Source organism: Saccopteryx leptura, chromosome 6, assembly GCF_036850995.1.
Source record: "Saccopteryx leptura isolate mSacLep1 chromosome 6, mSacLep1_pri_phased_curated, whole genome shotgun sequence".
NCBI lineage: Eukaryota > Metazoa > Chordata > Mammalia > Chiroptera > Emballonuridae > Saccopteryx > Saccopteryx leptura.
The window spans coordinates 47865099-47882443 of NC_089508.1; the positions used below are offsets into that span (position 1 = coordinate 47865099).

General features: G+C 41.4%; 1 protein-coding gene across 5 annotated transcripts in view; it reads right to left on the minus strand.

The window, feature by feature from the left end:
- FRMD6 (FERM domain containing 6) overlaps positions 1-16474 on the minus strand; it is a 93681-nt gene extending 77207 nt beyond the window's left edge. For 2 of the 5 annotated variants that reach the window (XM_066388507.1, XM_066388503.1), the window contains exon 1: positions 16321-16474. The gene's annotated coding sequence lies outside the window, so the exon portion shown is untranslated. The other 3 variants (XM_066388504.1, XM_066388506.1, XM_066388505.1) reach the window with 3 other exon arrangements.
- Positions 16475-17345: the final 871 nt, after the last annotated feature.

Genomic DNA, 17345 nt, shown 5'->3' on the forward strand with positions numbered 1-17345 from the left:
GGCGGTAACTGCCTGCAGCTCCATCCCAGACAGCTCAAAAAATCTTATTTTTCAACACTTTATCAAATCTAACTATGTATTACGCTTATGAAAGCGTTATATAATATATTTCACTCATGTGTCAGACTTGGAAGATATATATACATGGGCTTTCATAAACACAGTTTTAGATTGTTTTATGAGTCAAACTGCTCCCTGGCTTGTGGAAGGTTTAAATAAATTCATAAAGGTACTTCCAAAGTAACTTTATTAATATCCTCAGGGGGGAAAACACATACATACAATAAACACAGACAAACACACACACACCTGAGCAAAATACACTACGAGGGAACAGAATCTCTGTACATAATTTTAATTTTTTTCTATTAACCTTTTAACCCTAATATAGAACATACCATATAAGTTTTTTTTTTTCTATAATAATGGAGAATACATAAGTGGTGAGATAAGCAGGAACAGAAAACAGAAGATGATTGAAGAAACAGAAGTCAGGGAAGCCACAACTCCTATCTCCAAAGAGGTTAAGGCAATAACAGATAAGATGGATGGCACAGCGATACAAAAGTTTTATTAGAAATCATCCCAACTTTTGGGTCTTTCCCTTACCCCAATCTGAAATAAAGGTAAACCAATATAAACTCTTATATGTGAAAACGTGAAGTCCATTATTATCACAGGGCCAAGCATACCAACTCAGATAGTCATAGGTCCACACCATGCTAAGACTACCTCCCCATGGCCAACTTGATCACCACCACACAGGAGTGGACGCCAGGTGTCAAGCCAAGGAGAAAAAAAAAACTGCAGCAAAGATTAAATGGGCATTTGCAATGTATTAAGCTTATGCCTTCATCAACCCCAGGAAAGCAAACAAAATTTGCACCTTCATTATGCTATTGAAAACTGAAGGCATGAGGAACAAGAAACCCCAAACTAGTTTAGGCATTTCAAGAGACCTTGTCTTCTTTCAGGGAGAAATCACAGATAATTTCTATCGCTGCATTCTATGTTCATACAGATAGGGCAAAAGTAGGTTTACAGTTGTTCATATGAAAAATACAATAATAAATAAATAATAATACAAGAATAAAATCAGTGTTTCATGTACTCACAGTTGTAAATCTAATTTTGCCCCACTCTGTTTAGGACCGAAATTAATGCATTTTAATGTATAACCTATTTTCTACTGAGGAAACTTTGAGATATATTGTCAATTGCAAAGAGGGTGGAAAATGTTCTAAAGTTTTGAGGTCTGGGTAGGATGGGTAGTGGTCAACTGAATTCCACTTTGTAGTCTGCATCCTGACAGGTTGTAATGGTGACTCCTGTTTATACATCTTTTTCTGGTATGATGTTATGGTCTATGTTACAGAGGTTACTCACTCACATCTCCCCAGGTAGGCAGTAAGCTCTTTGAGGACACACAAAATGTTACATTTCTACCTCTCTTGAATTCTTCCCTTGCTCCCAGAAAACCGTTGGATCTTGATTTAAGCCCAACACTATTATAGCTTTATTCTTTCTGATTTATCTAAGGTGACAGAATCATCATCGATTTAAACCTGGAACAAATCATAGAGTCATCTGACCCATAAAAGAAGTAAGAGAAGTGTGTTTATGAAAACTCATAAGCCTGTCTCCCAAGTCTGACATATAAACAAAATATCTCTTCCTATATCAGTAATATGTATTCCTATTTAATGTTAGCATTGAAAAAACAATATCTATAATATACTGATTACAAATTTGCTGAAAACTTATTGGTCAGAAACATAAGCCTTGCTCAAGAATCCTTAAGGCAATTATTAAAGGAAACTTTATGTCATAAATTAGGTAACTTCTACTAGCTTTCCTTGCTAGGTTTTACTCTGTATCTGAAACTGAAGAAAATTTCCATTTCTCTGGGCACCAGTAAAAGTAAAATAATTCAGTATATTACACATCATCAGTTCAACAACCTTCTTGCAGATTTAAAATGACTGGGCTCAGTTAATGAATATTTGAGGCTAAAAAGATTTTATTTTAAATTCTACATGTCACTTGACATTTCTTAAAAAATCAAACTCTGATCTCATTTGCTTCGATTTCCTGAAGATCACATTTGGAAATCTTGGGTTTATTTGAAAACTTCCTTCAGTATGTTAACTTGTCTGAATCTTCTATAATCACAAGTAACATGAGTTTCTCAAGAGAGATTTCAGAAATGGCACCACCACAGCTGACCTCTGTTTCGGATTGACACTCAACTATGCAAAAAATTAACTTTACCACTATATTTAGACGGGTTTAGTTAAGAATAGAATTCTGTTTTCATTGGAAAAAGAATACTTAAAAGCATTTCTGATTGTTGTGATGAAATATATACAACCACACAAAATTCTACTCTACTTTTTGTCCCACTCACATTATGTCACGAACTTGACTGCTGAGGTTTTCTTATGACACCTATTTACATCACTAAAAGACCAAACAGACACACTACTAATTTTTTTCAGTCATAGGCTTGGAAGTATAAAATAAAGGTAATATCCACTAGTTATTCTTCAAGAAATAAATTAGTTTATTTTTTTAGAACCTATTTTTGAGAGCCGTAAGAAAAAAAAAAGTCTTTACAGCAAACACCTTTGAAAACGTTAAGTTTCATAGAAGTTGTTTTGTGAGTGTTTAGCTGAAACTTCTTGCCCAATTTCTCTTTCATTTACTTATTTAAACAGAGTGCAACTCAGGTGCCAAGCTAAAGACAGTAAACTCTAGAGCTACAAATGACAATTCTTTCTTTATCATTAATGCAATGATTACAGCCAATGGTAAATTATTTTGAAAAGTTTTATTTTTAAACTCTTATATTGTTATAGAAATTACCTCTTCATTTATTTGTTTCTAAGGTTAAATGTTTACATAAAGAATATTTTACAGCCTGACCAGGCGGTGGCTCAGTGGGTAGAGTGTCGGACTGGGATGCAGAGGACTCAGGTTCGAACCCCAAGGTCGCTAGCTTGAGCATGGGCTCATCTGGTTTGAGCAAAGCTCATCAGCTTGGACCCAAGGTTGCTGGCTTGAGCAAGGGGTTACTCGGTCTGCTGAAGGCCCGCGGTCAAGGCACATATGAGAAAGCAATCAATGAACAACTAAGCTGTTGCAACGAAAAACTGATGATTGATGCTTCTCATCTCTCTCCGTTCCTGTCTGTCTGTCCCTATCTATCCCTCTCTCTGACTCTCTCTCTGTCCTGTAAAAAAAAAAAAAAAAAGAATATTTTACAAACTGCTATGAAATTATGAGAAAGTCAGGAGTCTGGAATTTAGCCGTGTTAAGACTCCCCACAACAGTCCCACCCCCAGACCAAAGTGCTCTTTTAAAAGTTCTCAGAGCATCCCTACTTTTTAGTAATACTCGTCAAATTGAACAATTATAGACCCCATTATTTAATATCTGCCTGGGGGGTTTTAACTAAAAGGTCAAAGCTTCAAGAAAGCAGGTATCATCATGCCTGTCAACTTCATACTTTCTCAAGGGTCTTCCGTATACAGTATTTGTCAAATGAATGAGAAAAATAAGACATTAAGAACTATATTAGCCATTAGAAAGCAAATCTAAAATAATAAAATAGGATGTAGTAATGACGCATTTATTTGGAAATTTCATCCAACTACATAACAGAATCAGAGAACTGGCAATAAATGAGGTGTTTATAGTAAATTAATACTCAAAACAGATTACATAAATGTTACTACAAAGTTACAAAGTAAATTCAAAAAGCCCTATTGAGGAAGCTAACTTTACACAAGACTTTGATATTCTAATTCTTCTACAGCATCATTATACTCACAGATTACCATCCACTAGAAGCTAAATCTAAACAACAGTCAATCTACTAAATCTCAATTAAACTTGCCAGGCACTAGTATATTGTAATATATAGTCAATGCCCTCATGAAATTTAAACTACAATTGGAGAGTTAGAACAAAATATTAAAAAGATGTTTCTGCGGGAGCATGTGCTGCATTCCTGTGAAGCGAGACAGGAAGCGTGCAGCTCCGTTCCGTGGAAGGGGAAGCATGGCCCAGACTAAGTGTGTAAGGTGAGTGCCTGATGGGACAACGGGGACAACTGCTAGGCCAGACAAGGAGCTGTGCCATGACACAGAAAATCAGTTAAGTAACTAGAACACAGGGATGGCAAACTCAGTGCCTATAGCAGGTGCCTGCAGGACAAAAAAAAAAAAAAAAAAAAAATGCCAACAGCCACTTGGTCTCAATCCTGGGGGCAAGAGGATCTCTGTGGGGACAATGGGTGACCGAAGAGCACACGTTCCATATAAGAGGAGAAGCTGGTACACTGCTCCAAGAGATCACTGGCACACCTTCCAGTTATTCAAAAGGTGTAAAAAGTAAAAATTTTTAATGTAAAATTAGCAAATTTTAAATGTTGTCAAATAAATGTTTTTAACGCTGTGTCAAAACCCAAAATATGCCTGTAGCCAACTTCCTGGTGGGCCACAGGCTTGCAACTCTGGTTTGGGACGCTGAATTCCACTCTAAGAGATCACTCAGTAGTCACTGACTTAGCTTAACATTTCTTCAAAATTTGTATAGTTTTACTCCTTTGCACACTCCAGTATTTACCATGTAAAATGCTCAGCACTGCCAAATTATTTCACATTGGCCTTGTGTATTTCTGTTACAAGCCAATTACAGTCACTTAACTAACTGTAGAGTGACTTATAAGCTTCAGCTGAAAAAACATTCAAAATGATATTAATAAAACAGTGTTGAGAGAGCAGTACCTAAAAGAATGCGGACACGATGTGTATATGCCAGAACCCACCAGAAACACATATATAATCACCGAGTTCCACTCCTCAAAAAACATGTGCATCATCTACTGCAAATAGAGTCCTTGCTCTTTCCAGCATTTTCCCATAATTAGCAACTTTCTAAAAACTATTACTATTCTTTATTACCAAACAACACTCAAACACATGGAACAAAGTGTTAATTCTACAATCACTGTAAGCTTTTAACTACCCAAAAACAATAGTTATGCATTAAAGGCCTACGTGTTAGCATTTTAATCAGCTTAGGGAAAGAAAAGGTAATTAGCATCAGAGACTTGTTGAATCATTTTGATGATAGTATTATAGAAAGTTAGCATTATAATTCAAATGTAATTCCCAGAAAATTCTTGGTGCATAATTATGACATAAAATACAGAGCTATGAGCCTGACCTATGGTGGCGCAGTGGATAAAGAAAGAGTCAACCTGGAACGCTGAGGTCGCTGGTTTGAAACCAGGACTTGCTGGGGCAAGGCACATACATGAGAAGCAAGTACTATGAGCTGATGCTTCTGGCTCCACTTCCCTCTTCTCTCTCCTCTCTCTCACTATAGTCCAAAAAAAAAAAAAAAAAAAAAAAAAAAAAAGGACAGAGCTCTGAAAATTGCTTAATCATGTGCTTTGAAAATCACAATGAAAATCATCAACAAAGTAAAAAAGAAATTTTAAACAAGCAATGGTTCTATGACTTCATTTACTCTGGCTCTTGAGAACCTCAAACCTGAGCCATGCACCCTCAAAATAAAGGCTTCCAGGCTTTGGGGCACTAGGATGCCTGCTTGGTCTTCTCAGCTCAAACCTATCACCACTGCTGAAAAAGAAGCCAACTCAAAGCGCGAGTCTCACTGGGGCTCTGTTGTATACTTTTCAAATAAAGGATCAATGGGCTGAACTAGAAAACAAAACAAGAAAGTCTTAACAAAGTGATAGTGCTTCCAAGATGCCATAAAAATATAAAGAAATGACATTATAACTTTTTTCTATTTCAAAGAAACAGACTACAATCCACACTAGGGCTTTACCAATAATAACTCGGGGGAAGCTCAAAGGCTTGCCATCCCTGTCAGAGACTGCTTAAGACCCATGGCTCCCAGCATTCCAAAGTTCCACCCCATATTCTATCAGACATATTAAAGTGTACTCACATCTAGTATTGAATCTTTATGAGAAACTGAACTGAAAATCAGAATTATCTTTCATAAACTTTTCATTCTCTCTTGAGCCTATTCCAACTAGGTTTTTGTCCCCAGTTCTCCATTGACATAGCTCAGATGACCTGACACGGCTCAGATCAAAGTCGTCACCAATGACTTCCATTGCTAAACCCAAAGAGCACCTCTCACTCCTCATCCTACTTGACCTCTAAGCAACCCATGACACCAGTGATTCACTCTCCTCCCTGAGACAGTTACTTTGACTTCAAGGATATTCTTCTAATTTCCCTCCTATCCTTCCGGCTGCTCCTTCTCACTCTTCTTTACTGGTTCCTCCTTATCAACTCACCCTGAGACTGAAGCTCTTATCCAACCCAAGTACCTTATCCCAGAAAAGTAATTCAGAGTTCCTGCTTCCCATGGCATGGGTCAACAGAAGTAACATTTAAAAACAACACTGTTGCTTAGGAAATCAACTAAGGCCCACTATGTTAGAAATATGTGCATAATTCCTTTGGTTTAAGATATTCTTTTATGAGATCTCTTCTCCAGAAACTGTAAATACTGATAGAACCCAAAGCTGCAACCGTAGATGGCTTTCTCTGTCTACACACATTCCCCAAATTATCTCATCCCAAGTCTGTTGGTGACTTCCAAGTTTAGATCTGCAGCCAAGACCTATTCTTTAAACTCCAGATTCCTATACTCAACAACCTACTCAACTTCTCCACTTAGAAGTTGAACATAACATGCTTAACACAGCTCGTAGCTATCTTTCCCAAACCAGCTCCTCCATGAGATCCCCATCTCAGTTCATGGCAACTCCATAATTATACAAAAAGCTGTGATGTTATCCTTACTCGGATCTTTTTCTCATACTCCTCAAACAGTTGGCCGGGAAATCCCATCAGTTCAACCTACAAAAGAAGTCTTGGTCATCTCTCACCCCCTCCTCCACTGCTACTGGCATCTCTCAGTTGGATTACTGCAACGGCTGCTAACCTGCATCCCTGCTTCCACTCTTGACCATCCATTTTTCTATCTCAACACTGCAGCCAGTGATTCTATTAAAATGAAAGTCAAGTCACCTTACTCCCCCATTTAACCTCTCCAATGATTCCCCATTCCACTCGGAGTAACAGTCAACGTTCTTAACGTGGCCCACCATGCCAGCCCTACATAATATGCTCTCCAGAACTCTTTGACCTCATCTACTACCACCTCGTGGCCTTTCTAACTGTTCCTGGAACACAACAGGCACACTTCCACCTGAGGTCTCTGTTTGTCCCTCTGCTGGAACACACGTCGCCCAGGTGTCTCTGATGGCTAATTATCTCAGTGAGGCCAACTCTGTCCACACTACCGTAAGTCCTCACTTCCCTCGTAGATAGGTTCTGTGGTTTTTAAGAAAAAGACATATAAATGAAACCAATTTTACCATAGGGAAACTGATATAAAAGAGTCAAGTTCCTGTGGCTTGTCAGCGTTATAACAAAACGATGTTGAACAAAATGGCATTATTCGGAGACCTGCTGTATTTCAAACTGCCAACGGAGGCTCCCACTTCCTATTTCCTGTACCCCTATAAAATTCACTTTGTTAGATTTATTGTTTTTCTCCTGATAGGATATAAGCTCCATGAAGGCAGAGCTTTTTTATTTTGCTCACTGACATAACTCTGAGGCCTACAACACTGCCTGGCACACAGTAGGCATACATTATGAGGAATAAATAAATGAATTTAATTAAACATTTAATAATTCCAATGTCATAGTTTTCTTTTAATAGTTGAGGTTTTTACCATATCCTGAAGTTTTCTGTTCTTTCTTTTTCTGTGTGTGAGAGAGGAAGAGACAGAGAAAGAGAAAGAGACAGGAAAGGAGAAAAGAGAGGCATCAACTTGTTGTTGTGGCACCTTAGCTGTTCATTGGTTACTTTCTCATATGTGCCTTGACCAGGGGGCTCTAGCCAAGCCAGTGACCCCTTCCTGAAGCCAGTGACCTTGGGCTTGAAGCCAGTGACTAGGAGATCATGATCTATGATCCCACACTGAAGCCAATAACCCCATGCTCAAGCTGGTGAGCCTGCGCTTAAGCCGGCAACCTCAGGGTTTTGAACCTGGGACCTCAGTGTCTCAGGTCAGCGTTCTATCACTGCGCCACCAGTCAGGCAAACATTTTTTGTTCTTAAAAAAGCTCATTTGTACTTGAAGAATAGAAAGCTCCCAACCTGATCACATGGCCCAACACATCTCCAGGGGCCTCACGGAAGCTAGGAACAGACTACCTTTGGCCCTCAGTGATTTTGCTCCCTAAACCAGGACTCTGTTTAGTACTTACCTGAAACATCTCGTACCTTTCCACACAAGTATTTTGTTCTCCCACCTAGACAAGAAGCACTTCAGTAGATCTTGCACAAAAGTATCATCGCAGACATGAATACTTCATAAAGATGTAAAACCTGTTTTTTGATAGGCTTAGTGAACATTTTAAAAACATTCTGTTTACTAAGTCTAAGATATTACACAACACATAACAGGGAACAGGGTTATCTGGGGTAGGACCCTCTTTTAATGAACAGATCAAAATGATACATCATGATTATTCTGGAGGATCCTGTGCCTATTTTGACTGGGCTTGTAATTATGCTGTTTAGATGTAAATGAGCCTTTCTAACGTGCTGAAGTTTGTTTTTCTTACACACTTGCTTTGAAACTTTCAGCCTATTAATTTCCTTTGAACAAATGGTTTAAAATTTTACGCTCTGGGCCCCACAACAGAAAATTATAAAGGAGTCTGACCCACATTATATAAACTGTGCCAATGGTGGGGGATGGGGCTGGGAGAAATAAACAACACTGTTATACAAATAACAGTGCAGTGGCTTTCTTTAAAAGGACTCATAAAATCTACAGGGTACAAGAGCAAAAGACATGGGCCATTGGTACTCTTTAATTTTAAAAGTACTTCACATAACATTAATCATCATAAAAAGAATTTTTAAATCTGTAGATTTACTCTTTGGCCTCTGGAAAGAAATAATTATCCAGCAGGCAGAAGCTGGGGGACTGAGATTGCTAGGAATTAGAAGAGAATTAGGAAAAATAACTTGATCAATTAGTGATCAGTAAAACGGGCCAGCTGCTCCTGGTGCAGCAGTACAGACTGCCCATTATCTGGAACCGAGAAATGCGCGGTTCTGTGGCCTACTTAATGCCATCAATAAACAAAATACTGTCATAAAATCCTGTGGACAACTGCTTATAAACAAAGGCCTGGGGGAAGTCCGAGAAAACTTGAAATCCTTGTATACATCATTTCTTTGTCTTAGATAATAAGAGCTAACATTACTTGACTTTTTACTATGTGTCAGACCGTGCTATAGTAGTTGCTTTACATCTAGTATTTCATTTAATAATCTAAACAACCCTTTGGGATGGTTACTACTCTTGTCTCCATTTAACAGATGAGGAGAAAAGCTTGAAAGAGGTTAAGTAACTTGCCCAAGGTTACACACTGCAGAACAGTGGAGCACAGATGGATTTGGGCCCCAGACAACTGACCTAAAAGATCTCATTCTTACTATTACACTTCAGTGCCTCTCTTCCATGTTGTCCTCATAACACAGGACTGTTTTCTGTAGTAATTTCAGTGAGCAACTTGTCAGAGTTGTGGCCCTATAGTGAGCACATTTATTACTTTCGGAGATTAGGAACGCTAAGGTTTTGCTATTATCAGCAGTATGTCATTCGGACAGTGTATATTTACTACCCGTTTGTAAAATGTCTGTTATTAACTGTTTTTCACCTGTCTAATGAGCCCATGCTGAAATTCGGAGCCTTTCCTCTCTCCTTAGGGAAACATGAAAGAAACTATCTATAGCAATAGCTTTCCTTTGCAAGCACTTTGTTTTACCCATTAGATTTCTCAGTGAACTCATAATCCCATGTTTTACAATAAGTGCTTCCTGGGGACTGCCACAGACTTGGGCATCAGAATTTCGCTGTTGTTTTAGCTAGAGACCGGATGTTTCCAGGGATATTTCAGAATTAAAATAACAGAGAGAGGGTCTAGGGGGAGGGGCATGTACAGTAAAGGAGGAAGAGCATAATGGCAGGAAAAGGCCAAAAAAAAAAATCTTTTCTGCAACGTTTTCTTAGGAATGAACTATTTTAAAAGGCGGTTAGAAAGCAGTCTTCTGAAATTAGGGTCCATTCTAGATCATTCACAAATCAATGAAACAATCAAACAGAAATATCACCTACTTAGCACTCATAAACCAACAATCAAACAGAAATATCACCTACTTAGCTTCATAAAGCAACCAACGTCTCACTGGAGAGCCCTGGAAGAGAGGGAGAAAAGAGGGAAAGGGGAAAAGAGAACTGCCAAAGGCTCTAGATGGGGCAGAGAGGCAGAGAGGGCTTGAGGAACTAAAATTCTGCCTCACAGGGCTACACTTCCATTTTCTCCGGACACGTGTGAATCTGTCTGTCCACAGGACACCCTTGTGTGAATCAGAAAAGAGTTCCCTGTCCTCAGGCCAGGGGATTCAGTTAGGTGACTGGGTTTCAGCCCTCAGATACCACTAGTCTAGACAGTCAGAAGTGGCTCCTACTCTGGGCATTGTTATTTGCTATACGGGACCTCAATCCCTCCACCTCTAAAAAGTGATGGGCTAACTACCACCTAACGTCCCCTCCCTCTTCCAAATCTCAAATGAAATCTGGCAATATCCAGTTAGTATATTCCACACTGTGTCCCTGAAACACTAGGATTCTGCAGACTGAGTTGAGCCTTTAGTGTTTTCATGATGTTGCATTTTTTCTCTCACATTTCTGAAGTATTTTTTCTTTTAATCTTAAGACTATGCTCTTCTTTCAATACCTATGTGCTTCTTTTTCCTTGAGCTGTCAAAAGTTCACACCCAACTATATCAGCCCCAAACTACCCACACATCCATTAATAGAATGGATAGATAAACTGGGTATATTCATTCACAGAAACAAAAGAAAATAGAGCTACTGCTACCTGCATCAATTTGGGCATGACACTATGTTGAGCAAAGAAAACACAAAACAGAACTGATATTTCATTTAAATGCAGTCCAAGGACAGGTTAAAACCAACCATTGGCAATAAAAGTCAGAACAGTGGTTACCCCTGGAGCAGAGATTCTGACCATAGGGAGAGACTTCTGGGCTGGGGTGGGGGTGGGGGGCTGGTAATGTTCTGTCCCTTGATTTGGATACTGGTTGCCTGGTTATGATCACTTTTTGCTATACACTTCTGGTCAGTGCATTTTCTGGTTGTATGTAATCACTCAACAAGAAGTTCATTCAAAGAAATGAAGCCTAGGGACCTCTCTCCCCCACAGAAAAGCAATCTACTAAAACTGGACAGCACAAGGGGTGCTACCTGTAGGGAGAAAAACAACTACATTTGAGAAGCTAAGTAAGAAACTTCCCTAATTTCCTAATATCTTGATTCAGAAGTTTCTTGATTTTTATAATGATTTCCTCCTTCACGTGAAACCATGGCAATTAAACATAAAATACTGCTTTTCCCTGTCTTCATATACCAGGAAAACATTACTGCCCAAAGTTCTACAATATGTATGTACAAAGACAAAGTTATTAGAAAACATCTAAAAATACCCCAGAATAATCAATTCAGAACACTGAGGTTCTAGAATAGATACTTTTGGTCAGAATTACCCCAATTCTCACATTAATGAAATCACCCAGATAATGACCAAATCTACCTGGTTTCCTGCTATATAGCTCAAACTCCACTAGGTAAGGCCACACAGGCAGGGAAAGGCATTCCAGAAAATGCTGTGCTGCAGACTTCAGGGTGCTCCAGCGAAGCCCCCTCTCCTCTGACCTGGAGCTGGTTAATCCGGTAATACAACCAGCTGTCAGATCACTGATTTCTTTCTTCTTCTAGTGTTCAATGACCCTTCTTTGATCAATGTGGTATACTGCACATTTGATACAAAGAAAAAGTGATAGCACACAAACTTACATTACAAGTTAATGATACCACCAATTCATAGAAGATCATTGGAAGCACAGCTTGCTTGTTTTCACGCTAAACTTTGTGATAATAACTTCAGCTAGTATTTCGGTCGAGCTCCTCTGGTCCCAGAGCATGGGGGAGGGCAGTCTAGCTCTCCCAAATGCTGGAGGACTAATTAAATATTTGTAGAATAATTAAAGCTTACAACAAAAGATACGTGGTTCCAGTCTTTGAAATGGGAAGTGGGTTGGGGGGACACAGTCATAAGCATCCAGTCCCTGAACACTATTTAACACCAAACTAGTGGTTCAACACAAATGCAGGCAAGATCCCCTGGCCGGATAGCTTGGTTGGTTAAAGCATCATCCCAGAGTGCTTGTTCAATCCCCGGTCAGGGCACATACAGGAATAGCTTGATGTTCCTGTCTCTCTTCCTCTCTCTCTAAAATCAATTAAATAAACATTTTTTTAAAATGCAGGCAAGATTTCCACACTAAATACTACTTAGCACTATTTCATGTTGTATACCTTAAGCTAATCCCTTTTTCTCAGCCAAAAAGATCTTATTCTTTAATTCCCAGTTTTAAATATAAAGTTCTCCCTACTTGTCCTGTTTTAAATACTGATCCAAGTTTAATTTTCCTTGCAATTCAATGTCTAGCATTTTACTTCCTCCTTCCTCTCAAATTATCCCTTTCACTTGTTTCTACTTACTTTTACAGGCCCCCAAAGCCTCTTCCCTCAGGATAAGGTACAATTCAAAAAGCCCTTACAACTACCCCTGTCTCAAAGTTTAACTCCAGAGGCCAACAATACCATTTTGCCTGTTTGAATTTTATGAAAGATACATTTTAACTAAAATTTCACCACTCATAAAATTCTTTCACTAAATCTTTCCTATCCCCCCCCCAATACATTTGATTGCCTTATACACAATCACAACCTAATCAAACTTCCAAAATGTGTAATTATATAATCACAGAAAGACTTCCTAAAATATAATTTTTAGTGTGCAACACATACCCTTCACATCTTTGGTGTTGGGAATACAGCTTGAAAAAATACTGCAGTTTTCCTAGAAGTTGTGTTAGTGCTGTTTTGTTTTGTTTTTTTCTGTATGCATTGTTTCCATTTTTCCTTTTTTTTTCTATGTGTGTATTGTTTCTTGTTGGCAGAGGGGAGAGAGGGATAAGAAGATCATCATATAAGGACCAATCTCTGAGTCGGAAAATACAAACTGTGTTCCAACAGGATTCTACAGAAGACTGTAAACATACTTCAAACTTTTTTTTTTTCTTTAAAGGAAGAGAGTTGGAATTTGCATACTTGAAAGCCAAACCTTCCATACTTTGCCCATAAGTATACACAATACTGAATACCTCGCTTTCCCCACTAATGAAATAGGCTTCATTTACTAAACCAGGGCATTTGTGAGATTTGTATGAATGAGTAATAAGAAAAACCCATCTCTACATAAATGCAGAAAACTTTCTGTTCTTAAAAAGGCCTAAAACAATATTAAAATGACTGTAGAGAAGGCCCATGAAATTGAGTTCTGAGCTCAGAAACCCACCGAAAGGATAAATTTGTGCATGCCATCTGGGATCCAGGCAGCCTCGTCAACAAAAGGGAAAACTTGTTGAGATCATCCAAATCTAAAATTCACATACATTTTTACATCTGGACTGAATTAATCTTTCCTTGGTACTGGCTTTCATGTAATAAAATAATTGTTTGCAGGTTTTATATATTTTTTGTAAACCCCGTAGCCTTAGAAATCAAAATGTGCAACATCCAAGTGAAAACTACAAAGAATTCCTTTATCAGAAAAGTTAGTTGTGAGACAGGACTCATTTACACTAAACTCTGAACCTGACAGCTCAGTCAAAAACAATTCTGCTTGAAACATTCATTTCAAGCATCTGCCACAAAAGGCTACACAGTCTATTATGTCATTGGTTCTGAAAGCCAAAAGCTTTATAAGTGAAGTTAAGAGTGGAAACAAAGTACAGAAACTAGAAAAGCTCTACAACCACCCCCACCCCCAAATTCAGCTAGCCCCTTTGAATGAGTTTTTGTTGGTAAAAATCATTACCTAACACTAACATTTTGCTTTCAAAAGCAGTCTTATCCTGGCCTGGTCTGTTTTCCTATAGAGCCAGGAGCATCATAAAGCTTCCAGTTCAAATTATATTTGCCCCCACTAAGAGAAGGGAGTGAAAAGAGAGAAAGATTCCCTGTCCTAAAAGATGTTTTGAGCACTACAAGAGCTGATGATAACTGTGGTCCATAACTGTCAGATCTCAGGCATTCTTACAAGCAATTCAAGGAAGGTGGGAGGGGGGAAATGCTCATAGTACAGTCAGTCTGCTTTCTGGAGAAGATATGCTGCAGATAATTTGATAGTAGATATCCCCTGGAGGACTCTTCTCATCTAATGACCTCATAGGTCCGTTTTAATATGAAATATAAATCCAATATGTTTACAAACATACTGAAAGAGAACTAACTCAATTGTGAAATATTTTAATATTTAACATAAAACTTTTATTCCCCCAAACCGCATCCAAGGAAAATGATTAAGTGCTAGAAGTTTTATACCACAAAGAACAACAACAAACGCATCTGTTTTCCTGCCTCTCTCCCCCCTCCTTTCCCCTCCCCCACTCTCCATCCTGCAGGCTGTTTGTAGATCTTGGTGCTAGTTAAAATTACTTTCCACAAAGCTCTCAAAATGCTGTAGATCCTGAAAAACTTCTTATCTTCTAACATTGCTGAACCTGAATTTATGCACTGCTCTAAAGTAGAAAAATCCAAAAGTCAAAAGCCTTTTTAATGACAGATGTATTACGGAAAATTTTCCCCACAAAGTTTTGATGCTGTGAAATATCAACTCTCTGAAATCACAGAAAGGAAATGACTTACATTCTTGGAAAATGAAGCCACTAGCAGCTTTCTCCAGCAGTATTTTCTAATCCGTAAACTACACCCTGTGGCAACGGGGAGTATTTCGTGAAAAAAATAAATTCAAATAGATGCTTATAAAACCAATAAAAAAATATCGTCAGGTCCCAGAGAAGAAGACAAGGGAGCACACGTGGAAAATTCAGCAAGAAATACTTTTTCTGCACATTCAAAACAACAACAACAACAAAAAAAAAAACCCACAAAAAAACCCCCCCTGGAAAACAGAGGCTTGAAGTCAAAAGCAATCCGAGAACACTGCTGAAGTTTTCCTTCCCCGCTGTGGACAATACACGGATCCTGAGGGAAATACTGGCAAAACAGATTTGTGCTAAAAAAGAAAAACGAAAAGGGAGTAAAGAAGCCAATATTTCCCTGGACAAACAACTGCATGGCCTGAAAATCTGCCAGCTTTCACTCAAACTTTAAAATATGCTTATTGTGACAGCTTTCCATTTATTCGTGCCTTTAAGAAAACGCCCTCACCATTTGGTTATGCCGTCCCGGGACTCGAGGTGCTGCTGTAATCCCTGTGGACCTCACACTGGTGGCCCCCAGCTGTCCAGATCTGACAGTTCCTGGCCATCCTGGAGAAGAGACTGGTGTTCTCTCCTCTGCCTGGGGCCGGGCCTGCCGCGCCGCAAGCTCCTTCAGAAACCCAAATTTCGCAGGCTGCGCCCCCCACTCGCATCCCACCGAGGCCCCCTTCTGGCGCCGCCGATCTCCAACTCAATCTCCGGCTCCCCGAATTAGGCACTTTCAGGGACGACGGGGCAGACGCTGCGCTCGGGTCCCTTCCCGCAGTCCGGCAGCCCGGCCCCAAGGCGCGCACAACAGGCGGCAAGCACCGCACCCAGCAATGCAGGGCTCAGGGGTTTGCCCCGGCGCCCGGTCACAGCGACAAGAAGGGACGGACAGACGCCCCTAATTCAGGGCGCCCGGGAGCACCGGAGAGCCGAGCGCGACGCACTGAACCAGGGCGCAGCCAGCAGCCCGGCCGGCCTCCAGCCCTCGCAGCCCAGGCAGCCCCGGAGCTCCGCGTCTCCCTCGCTGCCCTGCTCGGCTGCTCCGGGGCCCGTCCTCCCACCCCGGCGTGGGCGAGCTCCGACTCGCGCGAGCCGACCTACCAGCCCGGTGCCCGACGCCCAGAGCCGACGGAGCGAGGAGAAGGCGAAGAAAGACGCGGCGAAGGGGACACTGCTTTAGCAGGAGCTCGCGACTTTCCTTAAACCCTCCCAAAGCCCGGTCCAGCCGCCGCCAGGGGGCACAGCAGGCGGCCGGGGCGCAGTGGCCGGGCTGGGGGCGAGCTGGGAGGCGCCAAGGCGCCGCGTTCTTCCTCGTACCTCGAAGAAAAAGTCTGGAGCACCAGGCGTTGGAGTCACATCAGCGTCTGCCCTTCCTGCCGGCACCGCGCCTGCCCCACTCCTCACAGCCCTTGGGCCTGGGCAGCTAGGGGAGCGCTCCGCGTTTGGCCCCGCCCTCCACCCACGCCTCCCGCCCCGCCCCCTGAGGCTCCGCCCCTTCCCCGCCCGGAGGTGGCGGGGGAGGCAACTAAGCCCGGGAGCGGAGCGCGGGGATCGCTTCGCGACCACACGTGCAGCGCCTGCCGGCCCCGCCCCGGACCCAACCAAGGGTCCCTCGGAGGGGTGCCGCGAGTCCGAGGCGGGAAAAAACGAAGGAAACCACCTCTCCGAGGTCCTGGGCAGCGAGGCGAACCAGAGAAAGACATTGTGTGTGGACCACTGCGATCTAGGCCTTTCCTCGCGCGGAGACAGGCGTTCGGGGACATTGTCAGTACCCCCACTCCTGGCCCGATGACCCTCTACGACTCCCGGCCCCTATTCCCCGGAAACGCTCCCAGGCTAGCCGGGGGTGGCTGTATGGCCTGAACACCGTCTTATTAATTCAGAAGGATGGAGGGGAAGCCACTCAGAGAGGAGGCGTTTCCAGCGGAGGAGGCTTCGTGACTCCTAGCTTCCCTCCTGTCCTGTCCCGCACCCACCTGCCCACCCATCGCTTGGGACGCAGCGCCTTCGAGAGTTTTATTCTAGATGGAGGGCGCGCCGCCCAGAAAGCCACGCTTCCCCCGCTAACTCTACCTCTCCAGTTCTTCAGGTCGACACAGCCTCTCTCTGCTGTAGTTTTAGTGCCTGTGACCTCTCAAAAATTATATTTGCCTGCTCCAGATGGTGTCCAAAGAGGCCAGCGGATGATGGAAAGGGCCAATGGAAGTTGTTTTTATGGCACTGAAATCAAGGATATTTTTGCCATCCGTAGTTGTTGGGTCGGGAAAGGAGTGAGCTACGCTTCTCTCGTGAGCCTGCGCCCACTGGGACCTGCAGCTGGGGATTGGAGACCTTGGAAAAGA